The 21420-nt window shown below is 34.5% G+C and overlaps 1 pseudogene; it reads left to right on the top strand.

Moving 5' to 3' along the window:
* The first annotated feature begins 448 nt into the window (after positions 1 to 448).
* Positions 449 to 21420, top strand: part of LOC110111013 — a 48023-nt pseudogene continuing 27051 nt past the window's right edge.

Below are 21420 nucleotides of genomic sequence, written 5' to 3' on the forward strand. Positions count from 1 at the left end.
TTTAAAAAATTAAAAATATTTTTAAAAAATTAAAATATTTTATATATAATCGTATTCTCGAAACCTATTTAATAATTTTCAAGCTTATTTTAACATAATTTGTTTTAATATATTCTAGCAATAATTTTTCTAATTATTCCATTTAGTTCAAATATTAAAAATTAATAATTTTTTTAAAAAAATTACAATATTAGATGTATTTAATTTTCATTAAAATATAAATATATTCATGACCTAATATATATTATATACCAAAGTTTGAAGTAAAATGCATAACACAAATCTTGATGATGACTTTGGCTATAAAACATATATTTAAAAAGTTTTCATAAATGTTGTATCACATGGTTCGTCCATGATTTGAGTCTGATTGAACCATTAAACTCTTAACCTCTCCTTCCGGTTCTATGTCCGATCCGATTTTTACAACCTTAATGAATACTTAAAAATACACACACAAAAATTTTATATAATTTCACTCTATTGGTCGCTATCTATTATTGTTATCATTGTAGATTACCTGAAGGACAACATCAACCAACCTTTGTGAAGGAAAGGAGAGCCATGAAGGTCCTTCTCATCCCTAACTTCAATAATATTAAGTTCTTCATTAAAGTTGATAAATTTTTTTAAAATTATTATCTACATTATGTATTGTCTACATCAACAAATGAAATATTACTCAAATGAAATATCCATTATTTTAAGGTATGAGGAGTTTCATCAATTAGATGCGAGAAAAAGATTACATATTATTTGTTTTATTTAAAAATATGTTCTAATATATAAGTTGCTAATGTGGAACAAATTGATTTATTTGGGAGGTAAGTTTCATTGAAATATGTATACAAACTAAATAGTTCTGGTCTGCTGCTGCATCAGAGAGAATACAAAGAGTTTAAGATTAGGATAAATGCATTAGTGGCGAAAGCCACTAAGGGGCCAGCAGAAGGATGGATTATGAAGGATGGAACTCCATGGCCTGGAAATAACACCCGAGATCACCCTGGCATGATATAGGTTTTACTAGGTCAAAATGGCGGCCATGACGTTGATGGCAATGAACTACCACGTCTTGTGTATATCTCCAGAGAAAAAGGACTGGTTTCCAGCATCATAAGAAGGCTGGTGCGATGAATGCTATGGTAATCAAATTAAAGTTGTTTCTTTCATTTTTTTTTTTTCAATTTAAAAAATGGCAATTAGCTTAAAATTTTCTAATTCTGGAGAGGTTGCAGATTCGTGTGTCCGTAGTGCTCACAAATGTGCCATTCATGCTCAACTTAGATTGTGATCATTACATCAACATCAAGGCTATAAGAGAGTCGATGTGTTTCTTAATGGATCCTCAGGTTGGGAGGAAAGTGTGTTATGTTCAGTTCCAGTAAAGATTTGATGGCTTCGATAAGAATGATCGATATGCAAATAGGAATATTGTTTTCTTTAATGTAAGTTGCATGAATCACTTTGATCTAATTTGAAAGATTTTTCATAGTACATCATTAAAACCCACTTTCATAGCTCAGCCTAAATTTCACTTTTAATTTGGCAAACTGGATTATAATGTAGCAAGGATGATTTGTTAGGTCCAGCATAGACAATAATTCAATAACTAATGTTTGGGTCATCTTTTTTCCAAATAAATATGAAAGGTTTAGATTGAATCCAAGGTCCAATTTATGTGGGAATTGGTTGGGTCTTTTGCCATCAGGTTCTCTATGGCTACAGTCCACCTAAAGGACCCAAAAGGCCAAAAATGGTGAGCTGTGACTGTTGTCCTTCCCTTGGTAAGCGGAAGAAGCCAAGGTTTGACATAAATGACAGTGAGCTTCCAGTAGATGTAGGTGAGTATTTCCTTGCTTTGGCTTTAATCCAAGTTTCTAGCATTTGTTAACAAGTTTGAACTTCACCCTACATATGCAATTTGAATAGGAGTTAATGAAGACAAGCAGGTGCTCATGTCTCAAATGAACTTAGATAAGAGATTTGGGAAATATGCATTCTTTGTGATATCCACTTTAATAGAGCAAGGTGGAGTTCCCCCCTCATCAAGCGCAGAAGCTCTACTAAAAGTGGCCATTCACATCATTAGCTGTGACGATGAAGACAAGATAGAATGGGGACTATAGGTAATTTTTTGGGTGTTAGATTTGATGTTACTTAACAAAACAATATTTTCTACTTGGTAGTGTTATTTATAAAACAATAATATCTTATTAAATAACAGATGTAAACCAATCAACAACCCATTCAACTCCTTGGGGTTGATTAATTTAACTAAAAAACATCAAAATAATTATAGCCAAAGAGATGTGTGCAGTATAACTCTTAATTTTTCTAAAGAGTTGTTAATAAATATTATAACTTTTTACTGAATTTAGCGTCTGGGGTGGATCTACGGCTCAATCACAGAGGATATATTGACATGCTTTAAGATACATTGCCGTGGATGGTGGTCTGTATATTGCATGCCAGAAAGGCCAGCATTCAATGGGTCAGAAACTATAAATCTCTCTGATAGACTTAACCAGGTTATATGTTGGGCTCTTGGTTTAGTTGAAATGTTCTTCAGAAGACACGTGCCGGTTTGGTATGGCTACAAGAATGGCCATCTCAAATGGATTGAACACTTTTCATATATAAACACCATAATTTACCCTTTCACCTCACTCCCTCTCCTTGCCTGCTGAACCCTACCTCTTGTCTGCCTCCTCACTGGAAAATTCATCATGCCATTAGTAAGTTTCTTAGCAATTATACTAATTTATAACAAATCTATATGGAATAGATGATTAAAATGATACTTCAACTTTTTAGGTGTGTCCATTTGAATCCAAGACTTTCAAGATGTTTAATTTAGCGCCTTAAATGACTTAATTTGAATTAATTTCATCTTATTATAAACTTTGTCATTTCTTTGGATGAAAGTTTTTGGAATGAAGTTTTGCATGGAAGTAGTTTTGGTTTGTTAAAGTTAATCCATTATTTTAAGTTAATATTAACTAGTAAGATGGACCATAAAAGTATAAATTATCCAATGAATGCTCCTTTCCACCAATTTTTTGTCCATAAAAACATCAATGTTGATGGTGAACTAAAATTGATTCAAATTTGATGCGTTGAAGAATTATATTGAACATCTACAAAAGTCCGAGACAAAAATAAATGCATGTAAAAATCTAATGATTTTTTTATCATTTACTCAATGCTCTATCTCTAAAATATTTCATTTTTTATATTAACACATTTGCAAGCCTCATCTTCATTGCACACTTCATCTCCATTTTTGCCACGGGGATACTGGAATTATGGTGGAGCGGAGTGTGCATTAAAGAGAGAAATGAGCGATTCTAGGTCATTTGAGGTGTTTCTGCACTCCTCTTCGCCATTGTGCAAGGCTTGCTCAAAATCCTTATAGCAATTGACACCAACTTCAAAATTACTTTGAAGGCCTTCGATGATGAAGGGTTTGGTAAAATCTAAACTTTCAAATGGACAACTTTGCTCATTTCCCCAACCACATTCAGATCATAAACATTGTTGGAGTTGCGGCTCGGATATCTAATGCCTTGTTTTTGTTTTTGAAATTTTGTAGCCAAGGTTTGACATCTCTAAATCAGTTAAAGAGGGAAACACCGTTGATTGTTTCCTTTTTCTCTAATTTCCTTTAGTGGTGTAATTTTCTTTTACAAATAAAAGTTTATCACAAATCAAAAACTGGACTATGTAATTGAGATCTTTTTCAATCTTGCTATAATAATATATCTTATATATATAATGTTCAAAGTCTTTATTTTACCTTCAAATTTTTTGAAATCTTATCGTTGCATTTATCATATGATTTTTTGATTCTGTTTTGTGATTCATTCTTCCTTATATTAGAGAGTGAGTTTTTCTTCTTTAATATCTAAAAGATATAATCATAACTGAGAGTGTTTAAGAATTTTGAAAAAGGGACCTATCTTGAAAAATTAAATAAAAAAAAATGGTCAATGATGCCAAAATCAAAAGATATGCAATATTGCCAAATTGAAAAAAAATATATATACACAAAGTGTATCAAAAAAATCAAAAGATGCATAAAGAGCGCCAATCAAATTGACAAGAGGCATAAAATGAGCCCACCAAAAGCAAGCTCCTTCTCTTTCAAAATTTTTAAATCTTAGAAGAATTCATGTATTCAAAGGCTTGATTTTAGAATTCTTGATCGTAACTAATTACTTTGATATATTATTTTATAAAATATTTTCTGAAACCAAGTTTTGAATGGATATCTTTTTTTTATCAAATTAATTTTTCTGATTTATATCTTTGTTTTCAAAAGAAGTTTTTCTCTGGGAGAAGTCCGAGTTAGGAAAAAAACAAGATCGGTTGTGTTACCAATTTTTCAGATTCCGACGATGTTAACTCATTAATTCTTACAAAATTTTAATTCAATCATACGGAAAACTTATCATATTCAAGATTTGATTAAAAAAACCTTTGTTTTGCTTTTGTTCTTGTCTTTTTTGTATCTTATTTTTCCTTTCTAGTTGATGTTTTCATGTGTTTAGGCTTTCTCTGATCATCTCCATCCATTCTCTGATTTTTTAACTTTTTCTCACAACAGAGTTTGTTTCTGTTTTTTAGTCTCAGCTTTATTTCTGTTTTTAGTCTCTACTTTATTTCCATTTTACTTTCCTCATCCTTTTTGTGATGTCAAAAGGGGGAGTAGTTAATTGTATTGCTTGTTCTGTAATTTAATTATGTTATTGAATAGTTGATCTGTGTCACTCTGTTTCCATTAAAATGTCTTGAACTGCTTGGATTATTTTTGGGTTTGCCATCATCAAGAAGGAGGAGATTGTTGCGTATATGATTTCAAGAAATAGAATTTTGATGATAGAAAATACTTCTATTTCTCTATGATTTCCTTGCCTACTAACATTTCAGGTCCACAAGATCAAGACTCCAATTTGAACCAGCTCAAGATTGGGTAGACTAGGTTTAAGTCAGTTTGTAATTTTTTTCCCAATCTTGAGTTTATTATAAAAGATGTGGTTCTTGATGTAATTAACCTTGCACACACAAACTTTGGGAGAATTTCTGACTATTTCATAGAGTTTACTATTTTTGATAACATCATCCGAGACGATCCATAAATCGTCCTGGATGATCTGTTCAAAAATAGAAATCCTAATAAGGGCATATTGGTTAAGGCAACTGTCATTAAGCAGATCGTCCTGGACGATATTCATATCGGTCGAGATGATATGCTCAAATAAAAAAGAATCAGTTGCCAGATCTATTTAGGTATTCTTTATTTTTGTACATCATCCAAGACATCGACCTTGATGATGTCCATCAATTATGCCTAAATTAATCTAGTAATTAAGGAAAATAATTAAGGTTTGACTGAGTCGATCACATCGTCCTGGACAATCGCAGGATCATCCGGGACGTTAGCTTGAACGATTGACATCGTCTAGCTTCTATTCAGGGCGATGCTATTAACGATTTTCATAGATTTGAAATAATCATCCGGGATGATCGTGAGATTGGCTTAGACGATCAAGCTATTTTTCCATCGTCTAGCCATCCATTCAGTGTGATTGTCAGGATGATATTCTTCGATTTGTACTAATCGTACATGAAGTTATATTATCGGCCTGAACAATATGAATAAAAACCTTATAATCGTCCCAAACTGTTCAGGCTAATTAAGCTGATCGTCCAAGACGATATTGATATCGGCCTGGACGATAATATCAGTTTGCTTAAATAAAGAGCTATTCAGAAGATTTTCTATTTAAGACCTGTTGCTCTACCCAGGAAATATCTTTTGCTGCTGTCTTGACCTATGAGAGCCTAGAGGAGAGGGAGAGAGAGAGAGATAGAGAGAGAGAGGATCTTATGAGGGGAAGTTTGTGAGGGGGTTTCATAAGGGTTTCTCCAAGCATTGATCCACATCTTTTTCTTCCATCAAATCCTTGGAGGGTTGAGAGGGGTTCACTTCATTAATCGATCAAAATTCTATGCCTGCTTTAGGATGAAGCAAAAGGAGTTGGGTTCTCTGCATCACCGGTGTTGGTGGAAAGGAGGTTTTATAAAGGCTTCTCTGCCTTGCTGTGGGAGAAAAATGAGAGTCACCGAGTTTAGTGTAATACCCGGAGGGCGCCTCCGGGGAGTGGACATAAGTCGAGTTGACCGAACCACTATAACTCTCTGTTTTCTTTTACTACTATGTTTTTCGCACTTTTTTGTGGTGAATTGTGGTTTGAGTTTTATGTTTTGATTAAGAAATTTTTTAAAATACCAATTCGCCCCCTATTGGTTAGCCTTATTTTATTATTGTTTTAATAATGAGTTTTTTTTTTTTTTGAGAAAACTTTCTTGTTGGAGTTTAATAATTGTCATATGGATCTATTTGAAAGTATATAATGAAAGTTAATTAGGAATGTTAAGCCCTTATGAACTAGCCCAAAGCTAACCAAGAGGGGGATGAATTGGTATTTAAAAAATTTCTCAATCAAAACACAAACTCAAACCAAACCAAAATTCACCACAAAGAAAGTAAAACTATGAAAATTAAATGTAGAAATAATAAAGGAAAGAACACACCAGATTTATAGTGGTTCGGTCAAACCTTGACCTACGTCCACTCTTCGGAGGTACTCTCCAAGTATTGCACTAAACTCAGTGTCTCTCCTTTAGCCCCCACAGTTAGGTGGAGAAGCCCTTACAAAATCACTTTCACTTTCCTCAGCGTGGCGGAGTAGCTAGGTTATATGACATCAAAGAGTTCTTCTTCTTCTCAAAACTTCCCTCAAGGCAAGCCTTGAATCCGATGGTACTAAGGCGCAAGCTTGCTGAAGCAACTGTGTGAAACCCCCTCTAAGGATCTTCTCCCTCTTTCAAACTCCACCATTTACTCTCTCTCTTTTAATCTCTCGCTTCAAGTTTTCTCCAAAAGAAATGAAGCCTCAATTTCTGCCAAAGACACGTCTAAAGTGCTTTAACAAAGCTTAAATATAGGGCTTTAAAAACCCTAAAAGTTAATCTTGGTGGCAAAAATCATCTAAGACGATTGCATGATCGTCCAATATGATGTGCCTAAAAAGAGCACTTTTAAAAACCTTAAAAACTCAATTTCAACGCCAAATATCATCCGGGATGATCGCAGGATCGTCCCGTAAGATGAGCTTAAAAAGAGGGCTTAAAAAAACCCTAAAAAATCAATTTTGGTGTCAAAAATCATCCTGGACAATCGCAGGATCGTCCAGTATGAAGTGTAGAATTTGACCTAAGAGTCCCGGACGATATTAGGATAGTCCAGGACGATCAGTGCAAAATTATATAGATCATCCAGGATGATATTGTGATCGTCCGGGTTGATTAGAAGAAAAATTATTGTATTTCGCCTTGGTTGATTTAGGAAAATCAAGTATGTCGGTAAACATCGTCCTTTATGATATACAACTGTCCAGAATAATCGATTAAAAAATTTAACCATAAGTAATCCCCTAATCATAGGATCAATTTAGGCTTGATTTTTATTGATCGTCCGGGACGATTAGAATAAAAATTAAATCTTAAAATCTTACCTAAATTAGCATTGACGACTGTTTTCCAAGATCATAAAGGATTGTCTTGGACGATCCAAAATCGTCCAGTACAATTAGTTTAAAACTTAATCTTCTGGATTTGACTAGATCTCACCACCTTGAGTGTGTGTGTGCATGGTCATCAAACAAGCATACTCCCTTACAGGGCTTGACTCAAAAAATCAAAATTACATCAATAAATATTATAGAACCTTTACAACATAACATTATTCAACCCAATCTTAAGCTTTGATTCTTTGTTTGATGTTGTATGATATTCCTGAAATATTAGTTTACACACAAACAAATATAGAATGAAAAATACTATGAGATATAAAAATATTTGTTATCATCAAAAACATAAAACTCGTGAGCTCGAGTCACAACAATAAATTCAAGAATATCATTTTGCCTCCCTTATAACTAAAATAATTCTAATGTATTTAGAGGAAAAAAAATCTTATGTGAGTATGGCTTCATTTGGGATAGTTTTCTTTCTGCTTTTTAATAAAAAATTCTAGTTCTAGAAATTTTTGTACTAAAAGTTATTTTAAAAAGCAGTATGAAAGCTATCCAAAATGAAGCCTAAGTATTACACAACTACTTCTCGATACTATCTCAGGTACTAATGCATTAAGACTTTTTTTGGGTTATGAGTGGTGTTATTTAGTATCACTCCTATAAATAGGGCCAAAATTCTATGAAGAAAATTCATTTGAAAGTTAATGTAAGAAAGGATAATAAAATATATAGGGTTAAATTTGTTTAAAGAATTTTCAAGCAAAAATTAGTATAAGAGAAGATAAAAAATCATTTAATAAATATAAAAAATTATGCTTTATTGTGGTGTAATGTTCTAAAAAAATTATGATGGCAAAGAGAGCATTTAAGGTCTTGACTTTATATAAAGATTCAAGCGAAAACCTTTAGACTCTAAGGTTGACCTCCATAATTCAAGTTTACCTTTAACTCCATCTCTAGGTTTTATGCTGGCTGTCGACTACCTAACGCAACCCTGCACTTTTCTCATCCAGGACTTGGGACCTGGCAACGGCAGTGTTATAATTCAATTAGTGTATGATGTCGATGATAAACTTTCTTATATTTGGAGAATTCACTGATACAATATAGTTGACATAAACAATAGAAAATAAACTTTATGTTGAAATTTTAATAGTGTTGAGGCCTTAAATTTCCCTCAAGATATTATTCATGATATGCTTGACAGTATCTTTCCCGGAAACAATATTAAATATTATGAAGTTTAGTCTAAATATTAGTTTATATGTTGGAGAAAGAGTTGGTGTCGATGACATTCATCATCCTTTTAGACAATATCATGCATCAATATTGGTGGTGACATCGACGATAAGGTTAATGAGCATCAATATTGGTGTTGAAAGCAATCATTGTCTTTATAGATGATATCATGTAATAATGTTACTGGCAAAGGCAAGCAACATACTTAATGAGTATAAGTTTTGGTGTTGATGTTGTGCATCAACCTTATAGGCAATGTTATGAGTCAACATTAATAGTGACAGCATGCAATAAAATTAACTAGTGTTGGAGTTGGTGTTGAAGGCTTGCATCAACTTATATGCAATGGAATGTGTTGATTTTGACGGTGACGATGAGCAATGAAGTTAGTGTGTATGGTGTTGGTGATGACATGTGCATTGACCTTGTAAGTGATTGTGTGCATCGATATTAGTGTCAAATGAAGGTGATAAAGTCAACTAGCGTCAGTGTTAATGTTGATGGTGTGCGATAGTTTTATAATAATGTTCATTGATGTTGGTGGCAATGAAGAGTGAAAAATTTGGTGGGTTATTGTTGTTGGTGTTGATGATGTGCATCAACCATATACATAATAGCATGTGTTAACTTTATTGGTGACTATAGACAACAAAGCCAATGGGTGTTTGTGTAGTTAACTAAAAATGATTTGACTAAGTCAACGTTTAATAGGGTTGTGCTATGGCCAGTGTCGCGAGGTGCCCTACGGCACCGACAACACTAGAGTAAATTTTTATATTAAAATTTCTAAATCCACTATGCCATTTAATATAATTCATTTTAGGAAGATGACTTAGAGAGAGAAGGAGAATGTTTTTAGTTAGAGAAAACCCATTTTGGGTGACTTCGAACCCTTCTTTTGCATCCAACCTAGTTCTAAAAGTTTTTTTGATCGAGTTATGTGGCATTTAACCTAACTTAGTTTTTAAAATTATGACAATTTCTAGATTTTTTTATTAAATTTAACCTATATTATTTAGCTATGCACAATGATTTATTTTATTGCATTTAGTATTTGTTAATCACTTAATAAATGAATGTTTCAGAATTCAGACCGGTTTAAATGTAGTCTACTAAGCTGTGTTAGCTCACATATATTTTGTCTTTTATTTTTAGGGCCTAAGAAATAGAAGGAACTAGTCGAGTAGTAATTTTAAGATCATATCTGAGACTGTATAATTATTTCCTCTTTCAATTTTTAGGGCATAGCAATTGTATTCTGTTTTGTACTCTGGTTGGTAGCAATGTACTGTAATATAAATATTGTATATACATTTTGGTAATTAAATTAAAATTTTAAATATGAAATTATTTATAGTGCTTGATTTTTTTAAGTAGTTTTGCGTTTTGCAGTTCATTTTAAAGTTTGTATTGGAAAAAATTTTTTTTAAAAAAAATTATAAGCATATATCCTAGTGTTTTCCAATTGCAAGTTAACAAGATAGGACTTGTCCAGTCTGTTGGTCTTATCAGGTTAGGTTGTAACATCATATGGATCCCTAGAAAATGCAGGACATAGTGGATTGGCCGAGGCCCACATCTATGACTAAGGTCCATAGTTTTTGTAGCATGGTAAGATATTATCAGAAGTTAGTTAGAAGCTTCTCACATATTGTAATCCTTTTGACAGGGTTGACTCAGAATGTCACTCTGCTTGTTTGGACACCCGAGTGTGAAGAAAGCTTTTAGAAACTAAAGGAATGTCTGTTGTTAGCCCTTGTATTATTTATTTTGATGAGTATAGGAGTTCAACTATATAGTGATGCTTTGTTGAAATCATTGAGGTGTTTATTATAACAGAGTGAAAAGGTGGGTCTTATATATCCAGGAAGTTGAAGTTGCATAAGAAGAATTATTCGACTCATGATTTAGAGTTGGTAGATATTATTTCACTTAGAATGAAATTGAATATGATACATAGAATGTGATTAGAGTTGATTAAAGATGATAATTTAGATATCATTTATCAATCCAACAGAGTAAATGTGGTTGCTGATGCATTGAACATAAAATCAATTAGAATGACAACCAATTTGATTACTTATGAGTAAGCATTGATCAACAGAATGAGGAGGTTGGAGTTCAAAGTTATGTGTTACTCTGATGTGTTTGTTGGAATCATTTCTCAGATGATAGTTTAGCTTTTATTATAGGACAAGATTAAGGAAGCTCAAAAGATAGATGAGTAATATGTAGGGTTGTGTGATTTGATTTACTCTAGAAAGACATTTGAATTACATGTAGATGAGTAGTGCAAATTTTTTTGTATTCGTCTAGATAAGAAAAAAAAATATCATGATATGAAGTGTATGTTCAAGTTGACTGGATTGAAGCAAGATGTAACAATGTTTATTTCTAAATGTAAAGCATGTTTGATGATTAAAGCTGAGCATTAGAGACCTAGAGAATTATTACAATTGTTACATATTCCTAAGTGGAAATGTGAGGAGATAACGATGGATTTTGATTTGGGCTTTGCCAGGTTTAGGCAAGGCCATGATGAAGTCTGGGTGATTATAGATCAATTGAAAAAGTTTGCTTATTTTCCACCAATGAGGTAGATTGATTCTATTAATAGGTTGGCTCACCTCTACATGAAAGAGATTATCAAACTACATGGAATCTCTAAGATTATTATTTCTAATCGAAATGATATATTCACCTCAAAACTATAGAGAAGTATTTGGGAAGGTTTGGGGATGAAGTTGAATTTCAATGTGGCTTTTTACCCGATATAGATGACTGTTTGAAAGAGTCTTTCATATTCTGGAATATCTATTATGGTTTTGTGTTTCGAACTTTGGTGGAAGCTTGGAGGACCATATACCTCTAATTAAGTTTTCTTATATTAATAATTTCCATGTAAGTATCAATATAGCTCCTTATGAAGCTTTGTGTGGAAAAAGATACAAGATGATGTTGTCTTGAGTTGAGGTAGGAAAGAGAAGATTGATTAGTTCTAAGGTAGTGGATAGAGCTATTAAGAAAATTAGATTTATTAGAAGAAGATTAAAAGCAGTTTAAGATAGGCAAAGAAAATAGTTTGACCCTAAGTACAAGTTTGTATAATTTAAAGTAGTTAGGTGATTTTATGTATGTAAAAGTCAACCCAATAATGGATCGTTTGAAGTAAGCCCTTGATATAATGGGTGCCCGATATAATGGATTAAAAAAAAATCAAAGTAAGCCGTTGATATAATGGACCGTTTGAAGTAATTGAGATGGATTGGAAAATTCACTTACATATTGTTTATATCAGGCCTTATGTCTTACATTCATAACATGTTTCATTTGTCTTTGTTTAGGAAATGGATGCTCTATATAGATTAGAGAGTCCTAGAAACTAATGTAGAGGTGCAACCCAATCTAACTTCTAGGAAAGAACCTGAATTTTAATATAAGAACACGTAGATTCGAAGAATCAAGATTTAATGGAAGCATCGATCAAAGAAGGAAGTAACTTGGGAGAAAGCATTTAAGATGAGGTAGTTGTATCCTGACTTGTTCTGATAGAGTTTTTTATTATCTGGGATGTAGATTGGAAATATCAAGGATGACATTTATTTTAAGTAAGGGATAATGTAAAATCTATCATCAAAGCCAAGTAATTTTGTGTAACTAATCTTCACTTTTAAGTTAATTGGTACTTATGAGTCTTAGAATGTTGAATGGGGTAGATAGTATCTAATGTTTGGGGCTGAAAATGTGAAAATTCAGGACTTGGATTTTGTTCCATAAGTGCCATAGTGCTGTTGACTTCACTTTTGTTTGAGGTTATTCTAACCTTTCCTAGACCCAGACCCTAGGATTTCTTAGACTCTAGAATCCTTCTAGATTCTAGATCCTAAAATTCTCCCAGACTCCATCCTCTAAGATCAATTTAGATCTTGGATCAATCCAAACTTCAAATTAATCTTTATCTCAAGTCAATCCAGATCTCATTCCAATTCAAATCCTGATCAGAATCCAAGGCTAAGGGCTTAGGTCATGAGAGCCTTTCCCTATGTTTTTTCAAACATTTGAAAACCTAGTCAACTAACTTCTGATTTAGAGTATATCAATTGCAAATTAATAATACAAGTCTCTAGGGTCAGCCCTTCAAATTTGAGCTCAATCTGATGCTTCTAACCCCATAAACTGAATTGAAATCTAAAGGCTGCAAAACCTTTAAATATTTATGGCCTATGTTACTAGACCTATCACCCAGTAGAATTTGACCTTGAAACCCCCTCAAAACCCTTTGATCACTTCGAGATCTTTATTATTGATATGTCAAACTTTAACCTACATTTTTTTGGACTCACTTTGACCTAGATTGACCAAAGGTCAAAATGACTAGAATGTCCTTTAAGGGAATTTTTGGACTCTTGACCAAAATTTAATATGATTCAATCTCATCAACCTTTGAAACCTTTCCATATGACCCCAAACATCATTTGGGACCTGTTAGACCCAAACCCAAACCATGGGCCAACTTAGTTATCCAGGTCGACCTAGGTTGACCCAAAAGTCCCTAAAGGGGCAAAATAATCATTTTGACTGAAATGATCTCCCTATTCCTTGGGACCACTCCTAACACATTCAAAATGTCATTTCAAATTTGTTGATCCCATACATAACCCCTAGGTCCAAGTCAACCTGTATTGACCCAGTGATCTATTAAGGGCCCAAATAGCCATTTGACCCAAATGACCTTTCCAGACCTTGAGACCACACCCATCAAACTCCAAATATCCAAAAAATCCATTGGACTCAAAATCAGGTCTTGGATTAAAGTGGTTGAACAAGTCAACTTAGGTTGACCCATTAACCCTTAAAGGGTTTAAATAGGTTAATCCAACCAATTTGACCTCATTTAACAATTTCATCCCTTAAAACCAACTCTTAATCATAGCCCAAGCATTTCTTAGTCTTTGTTCAATGAAACCCAAGTTGAGTTGACCAAGTTGGATTTTTAAGTGTTTAAAAATTTGCTGAAAAAGGCTTTTAGGACTTGGCCTTTTAGCCTTGAATTTTGGTTTGAATTTCTAAGATCTGGGTAGATCCTAAGGTAAAGATTCTAGGAGGATCCTAGAGTTTGGATTGATGATTTAGAGTCAAGAGTGGCCCAAGTGACCTAATACAAAAATGAGGTCAACAAACCTTTATTTCATATGCTCTCACTTTCCATTGCTTTGACCTTGACCCCTTTAACCCTTCCTTAAGCTATCCTAAATAGCTCTCTACCCTCTAAGTGCCACATCATCAGTTTTGACTTTGGTTGAGTGGTCAAAGAAAGTCAAAAGTCAGTTAAACCCTCTTTGAAGTTGTCAACCCTTTCTTTTGACCTCAAAAGTATGGGCTCTAGGCTTGGGGATCACCTAACCTGGTTCTCACACCTCCCTACCTCCTCAGCCTCCATTGACTTGTTCACTAGTGAAAGGGGTCAACCCATGCTTAAAACAAGTCTAGATGGTCAACTCATTAATCCTATCCCACCACCTCCTATCTTAGCTATTCTAGGCATTCCATTCAGACCCTAAAGCTCTCCTTAAGCTCCCCAAACTAAGCTTAAGGCCTTATTTAGCCTAAAATGGTAGTGGTTCCCCCCACTCACCCCAAAGCTATCCAATGAGAGCAAGGCCACTCCAGCCTTTCGCTCAGCCTTCCAATAGCTTGGGATACTTGTCCCTCATCAGAGCAAGGTCTCTGATGCATCAGAACCATCCAGCCACCTTCAGGAGTTTTAAATAGGGAAAAACACCATTTTGGAGGAGGATTCATCATCTTGCATTCTCTCACATCCCTGAGCCTTCCAGAGTGTTTCAAGCTTTTCCTTGAGCTCCAGAGATCTCTATTTCCATTTCTCGACCAAAACCCATCGTTAAACCCCTCCTGGTGACGATCTTTTTGGTGATCCCAAGCATTTTCCATCTAAGGAGTTGTAGCGATCCATCCAAGGTATTAACTGTACTTTCAACTACGAAAACTTACGTAGATAGTCTACCAGCTCAACCGTATAAAGACTTTGAAGATCAAATGGTAAAATTGCTTAAAAATGTTAGCCCTAGGTCGCTACTCTTAGATTAAAATAGCTTTGTGTAAAGTGCTTTTTAAATCGTACTTTTTGTTACCCATCGTTTTTGTTCATGCATAGTTTTTAGTTTAAAATTTCAAGTTGAATAATTGAATCGATCTCTTGAACAAAGCTAAAGATTGTTATTAGGGCATTTTTTGTAGTCCAGCCTAGGTGTATGAAATATCAGCATTGATTTTGAGATCAACATTTGAGATTTCGTTATACTATGCTCCATTCCGGTGGTGTATGCTAGGGATTTGTCTTAATCTTCATCCAGCTTGATCTGAGCCCTCTATCGCAAACCGTAGAGATGGATCTTCTTCCATTTGATCTCATTCAACTGAGATCAAACCATGGGATATGATCTCCACTACTTGGATGAAACCACAGAGAATCTAACAGTGCTGTAGGATGCTAACTCGGATAAGTAACAATGCGGTCGCTGTGCTGCGTCGCCCCCCATTGATAACTAATCATTTGCCTTGGCCTAATGATTGGTCATAAATGCTCGGCCGTTAACGCGATTTCAAACCTGTGGTCTAGATGATGCTATGTAGCCCTCTATTACGGTGGAAAGGATCTGATGCTCTGGATTGCACCGCGTGGCTCGCCATTACTCTTGTCGCCATCGCCTTTAGTTTAATTAATAAAAGAATTATTTTAAATGTTTTAAATATATAATCTTATAAAATTAATTTTAAAATAAATATATTATTTTAAGTAATTTATTTTTTAAAATAAATATTTTTAAATTCAATTAATTATATCATTTAAATATTTTAAGTAATTATTCAATTAAAGTTTATTTAATTGTCATTTAATTTAAAACTAAATCAAATATTTTCAAGAAAAATTAATATATTTTTGTTAAAAAAATAGAAAACGTAATTTAATTATTTTGAAATTAAGATTGTGTTCCTTTTTCTTTAATATCTTAATCAACTTAATTAACCCAAATATTTAAATATTTAGTTAATATATATATCCAAATTTATTGAAGTGTTTATATTGGTTATTAAACCTACACAATTATCTCAAGGCTAACCACGAGATGGGGGGGGGGGGTGAATTGGTAATTTAAAAAATCTCTTAGAAAATTGATTTAATAATTTTCTCAATTTGATTAACTTTTTGAAATAAACTTTTCCACCACAAAGATAAAATGCAAAAATAGAAAGAACACAAAGATTTTTTGTGGTTCAGTCCAACAAGACCTAGGCTAGGGAGATGTTTACTTTTCTGTTGTGTGTCAGGCTTTTTGAGATTTTATTCTATTTTAAGAGCGAAATTGATGTTGTGTTTGCTTACTTTTACTGTACTCTGAGAATTAATTTGATTGTGCATTAGATTTACCCATAGGTTCGGATCAATATTTTGATACTACTGGTGTTTTTGGTTGGTGGTCATGCTCATGCAGAGCTAAATAAAAGGGGAGTAATAATCATGATTTAACTACTAACGATGTCTTATGCAGGCGCTTCAGAAATTGCTTAGCCCCCCTAAATAAATGAGGGCTAAATAAAAATCATAAATAATAATTGCTACAGGTGCTCTAGAGACTGTTTAGCCCTTAAAATAATTAAGATCATGGCCAAGTGTGGCTAGCATGAGTACTTTTATTTTCATATAAATTGCTTGGGATAATATATTAACTGCTTGGGAATTTTTATTATGATAACCTTGAAGGAGAGTCTAGAAGTTACTACTTTTTATTAATGTAATCATTTGTAATATTGGTTTGATTTGTTAAAATGTTTTTGAGTTGAGATATCCTTATCCGACTCGAATTCAAAAAGAAGAAGGCATCCTCAAAAGGGAGAGTCTTCTTCTATTTAGAAGATTGAGTTCATATGGCTTTTAGATATCCAAAGGAAAAAGGCAATACCCCTCTAAGGAGAAATTATCTCTTCATTTGGATATTCAAGCCCCGACAAATCCAAGGAGTCCATGGAGGAGAGATCCAAGGAGACCAAGGAAAAAAAAGTTTAAGAAAGATGAAGAGCTGAAGACCCAATATCTCACTCAAAGTCATTTGCATCATTCCAAGGTTTAGAAATCCAGGTTGTTAGTAGTGGTGCCCGGCCACTCTATTGTTGCAGACCCTGGTTTGTAATTAAGGACAGTTTTCCTATGTCCGTTTATTAATTTATTGATTATTTTGATATGTTTGATTTATATTGTTTACCTTTAGGATTGCTTGTGTTTCTTAGTTTATTGGTGATTTACATGCCGCTATTGTTTTAGCATGGATTTTGTTAGTCTCTTTAGGGATTAAAAATCTTTTGTACTCATAACTAATGCTTAAATTTTTTAAAAATTAAACAACTTAGAAATCTAATGATCTTGGGAATAGCCAGAATCATCCGGGGTTGCATGCATATTAATGCAATTTTTCTATCTCCTTATTATAAGACACCTCCCTGTCTGCAGGTATAGTCCGGTTAATTTGGCTTATGAGGATGAAGTGTCGGACCTAGGGAGACCTAGTCTTTTTTTTCAAAAATATTTTCTAGAAGTCTATTTTTAAAATCTAAAGTATACATGATTCGAATCTTCTCAACTAGCATACATTGCATTATAAACAAATTTAATTAAAATTTTAATTGCATTAGCTCTAAGAGCATCCACCCCACATAAGTACAAGGCCAATTATGAAACTCTCTAGATGTCAGTCTTAACTTCAAAAACTAAATCATCTATCCTTCATAAATGACTGGACAACATGAATTTAAATCGATTAGGTGGTTAGCTGGCTCCCCAATTCAGGCTGGGGTAAGTCCAAGTTTTGTACTATATTAGTTAGGACATGGGTGTTAGTGTTGTATATAGGACACTAAACCCAATCTAGATTTAGGATTCAAGGCTACTACATTCGGTTTCGTAGTACGCCTCATCGGTGGGCAAGTTTCCTATTTTTAAGGAACTATAAATCTTACTTATCTGCAACACATAGATGATGTCACTTCTATCTTTCTCTCATGTATGCTAGGAGTGACTTTATTTTCTCCAATTTCTCCTTAGTTCCTTAGTCCCTCTGAATGCTGGTATGAACCTCGTGTGTTGACTAAGCCAAATCAGACCTTTCTTCCCCTTGATTTGAAGCTTCCTAGTCTCCAACCTTATGCCAATCTCATTTGAAAGGATAATATAGGATTCTTAATCGAGAGTCTTCTTAGGCTCCGGCTTAAGAGGTAATTAACCACGGTGGCTTGCGCCCGTAGGAAATTGAATCCCACATAAAATAAACTCTACTCGAGCTGATGTATTGGGTAGAGGAAATCTCATGACTGTGATCAGGCCAAATATATTATAACCCATCAAGGTGCGTAGGGTAATTAGCTTCATTATCAAAAACAAAATGATAATTGATGAACCATGGGTCAAAAGTGGCTTGAAGATTCATTTTGGCTTCAAGAATGTAAAGAACTTTTAAACTATACGGCTTGACAAGGTTCTTGTAGAAATGAACCATTTCGGGACTATTAAACCCCCTCACATTCCAACTAGCAAAAGGAGGAAGGGACATCAATGCCTTGAGGATTTTGCCTTCTTAGTAGTTTTGGGCTTATATTTCTTAGTCGTGAGGGGATTTGGCTGAATGAGTATCCTATTTAGAATATGAAGAAGGATCTCCATAAAAAATGTTAGCCTCCTCAAAAGAGGATGAAGGAGGATCGTTGTCACCAAAGTGGGTTTTAGAAGAGAGAAGAGAAGAGGATTCTTTTATTTGTAAGAAAGCAAACATGTTGGAAAGAGGGACATTAGGAAGTGGTTTTAGGTTCAAGAGGTAGGCTTGCTCCAATGAGGAGTCCTCAGTTGGGGAATTAAGTTTAGGTAGAATGGGGTCTTTGTTGATGTTTTCATTGTTAGGGAGAGAGGGGCCAGCGATGATAAACATTAAGAGGAGTGAGGGTTGAATTAGGTCTTGAGGTTAGTGCGAGCTCTGGATAATTCGAGGAAGTGGGGTTTGGAGCCTGAAGAAGGAATCCAGTGATTAGGGTTCCTACTGGTGCTCCTCCCTTTGGACCAAGGAGGTGGGGAAATGATAGGTTTGGGTTTGGGGTTAGAGGGGCATAAAGGGAAAAGATGAATAAACGAACTACAACCTTCACAAGGAGAAAATTTGCAATCATAAACAACTTTGAGGATTAGATATTCCACATCAATCTGAGTCAATACTTCACCTGGAAGTGCAGAATCCTTGGAAATTTATACACAAACCTGAGCAAAGGTAGGACGAGTCCTTTTGGCAATGAGAGGGTCAACTGTTAAAGGAATTTCGATGTAACTGGCAATCCTAGAAATACCAGTCAGAGTCCTTAAAGCTAGTAGAAGGTCAATGATTTTTACCCTGAGACGAATGGAGGCTGCTTCATCTCAGACCGACTTGAATTTTGGCTACAAGCATTGCAGGATAAAAGGCTTTACCTTATTGGAGGGTGCCTCCAAGGAGTGGACGTAGGTCAAGGTTTGACCGAACCACTATAAATCTGGTGTGTTATTTCTTTATTACTTCCGCACTTTAATTTCCGCATCGTTGATTTTCTATGTGGTGATATTGGTTTTAGTTTGAGTTTTGGTTTAAAGATTCTTCTTTTGTAATTCACTTCTCTCTTTGTTAGCCTTGGGCCAGTTCATAAGGGCTTAACATCCCTAACGAACTTTCACCTTGGACCTTCAATCCAAATCATCTCTAAATCTTCTGAACAAGTTAACTTCAACAAGAAAAAACCATCCGTAAGAGAGAGCATAGAAAGCGAACCTTTGAGAGTCCAAAAATTTTGTATTAAACTCCATTAGGGGGAAGGATCCACCCTGACGGGAAGAGCAGAAGGGAGCATTGCGGGGGGGAGAAATGTGCCCTTGCAGAGTGAAAAAATATCTTTCTTTGAGAGAAGAGTTCTCAGAAGTCATAGAGAAGATTTATATTTAAGATTTTTGTTGAGATAGTTGCTACTTAGTTTTGCATGCTTGACATTCTTGCAACTTGTATGTTTTTTTATGATTCCAAATATTATTGTTTTGAATAGTATTTCTCCTAACATATTTTGGAAGACTTCTTTTTGCTCTTGTGTGTACTAACATTTCAGGGAAAACATACTCTGGATCGTTGAAGACTTCAAATCAAGATCAGTTTAGAGTGTATTATAAATTGAAGTATGTATTTTTTATTTTATTTAGTCAGAGAGAGTGTGATTGTAATTGAGTAAATGAGCACACACACACACACACCGGGGTACAGTACGAAATTTATTTGTACAGGATGATCTGGTCAGTTATTTTTCCCAACAAGCAATGGAGCGAACGAAAAATGTCAAAAAAAATTCTAAATATAGATCGTACGGATGATAATTTTGATTATATCAGGACGATGGCCTCTATATCATCCTCGAACAAAGATTGTACGGACCATCATTTTTGATCGTACCAGGACGATGGCCTCTGATTTTTCCTCAAACGAAGATCGTATGGACGATCATTTTAATCATCCGGGACGATGGCCTCTGGTTCATCCTCAAATGAAGATCATACGGATGATCATTTTTTATCGTATCGAGACGATGAGCTCTGGTTCATCCTTGAACGAAGATTATACGGATGATCATTTTTTATCATACTGGGATGATGGGCTTTGGTTTGTCCTCGAACGAAGATCGTAAGGATGATATTTCTTGATTGTATTGGTACAAAAGGCTTATGTTTATTTTCGTTCATTTCGTCCTGCCGGTTCGTACATACGTAGCTTTAATAATTTTCTGTCTGTATCGGACAAACACAGTTTGTACCGGATGATAATCGGGTATGAAGTCATTTCAAACTAATTCATAATGAGTTCTTACACAATAATATTTGAACTGTTCATACGTACGAATATACGATCGTACGAGATGATCGTGGACAGTCAAATTTGAAAAATTCAATTTTCTGGATGATTTTTCGTGTCTTTTCTATAAAAAGTCCTCTGAAAACTATATTTTAATCTTTTTGTCATTTGGTCTTCGTGATTGGTAAAGGGCAATTGATGGAGAGAGTGTGAGTGAGTGTTTGAGAGAGATTTCTTCCCAGTGGAGCGTGAAGGGTTCACAAGGTTACTCATGGGCAAGGATCTCTGTGTATGATTTGTGTTTCCTACACTCTTTCTCTTGTTCTTCTAAATTGCTCGTGTGAAGATCTTTCTAGAAGATCTGGTTCTCCGCTGATACTTGGATAATGTGAATAGTAGAAGATTCTTTGTTGACATTTGGAGAGTGTGAACAGCCGAAGGTTCTCTACCTACACTTGGAGAGTGTGAACAACCGAAGGTTCCCTGCCTACACTTAGAGAGTGTGAACAGCTGAAGGTTCTCTGGCTACACTTGGAGGGTGTAAAAGGATGACGGTTCTCTGCCACACCGGGGATTTGTGGAAGAGAGTTTTGTTAAGGCTTCTCTGCCTTGCTGTGGGCGCAAAAGGAGAGTCACTTTGGTAATAGTGCAATACC

Source organism: Dendrobium catenatum, unplaced genomic scaffold, assembly GCF_001605985.2.
Source record: "Dendrobium catenatum unplaced genomic scaffold, ASM160598v2 fragScaff_scaffold_633, whole genome shotgun sequence".
In the NCBI taxonomy this organism is placed as follows: Eukaryota; Viridiplantae; Streptophyta; class Magnoliopsida; order Asparagales; family Orchidaceae; genus Dendrobium; species Dendrobium catenatum.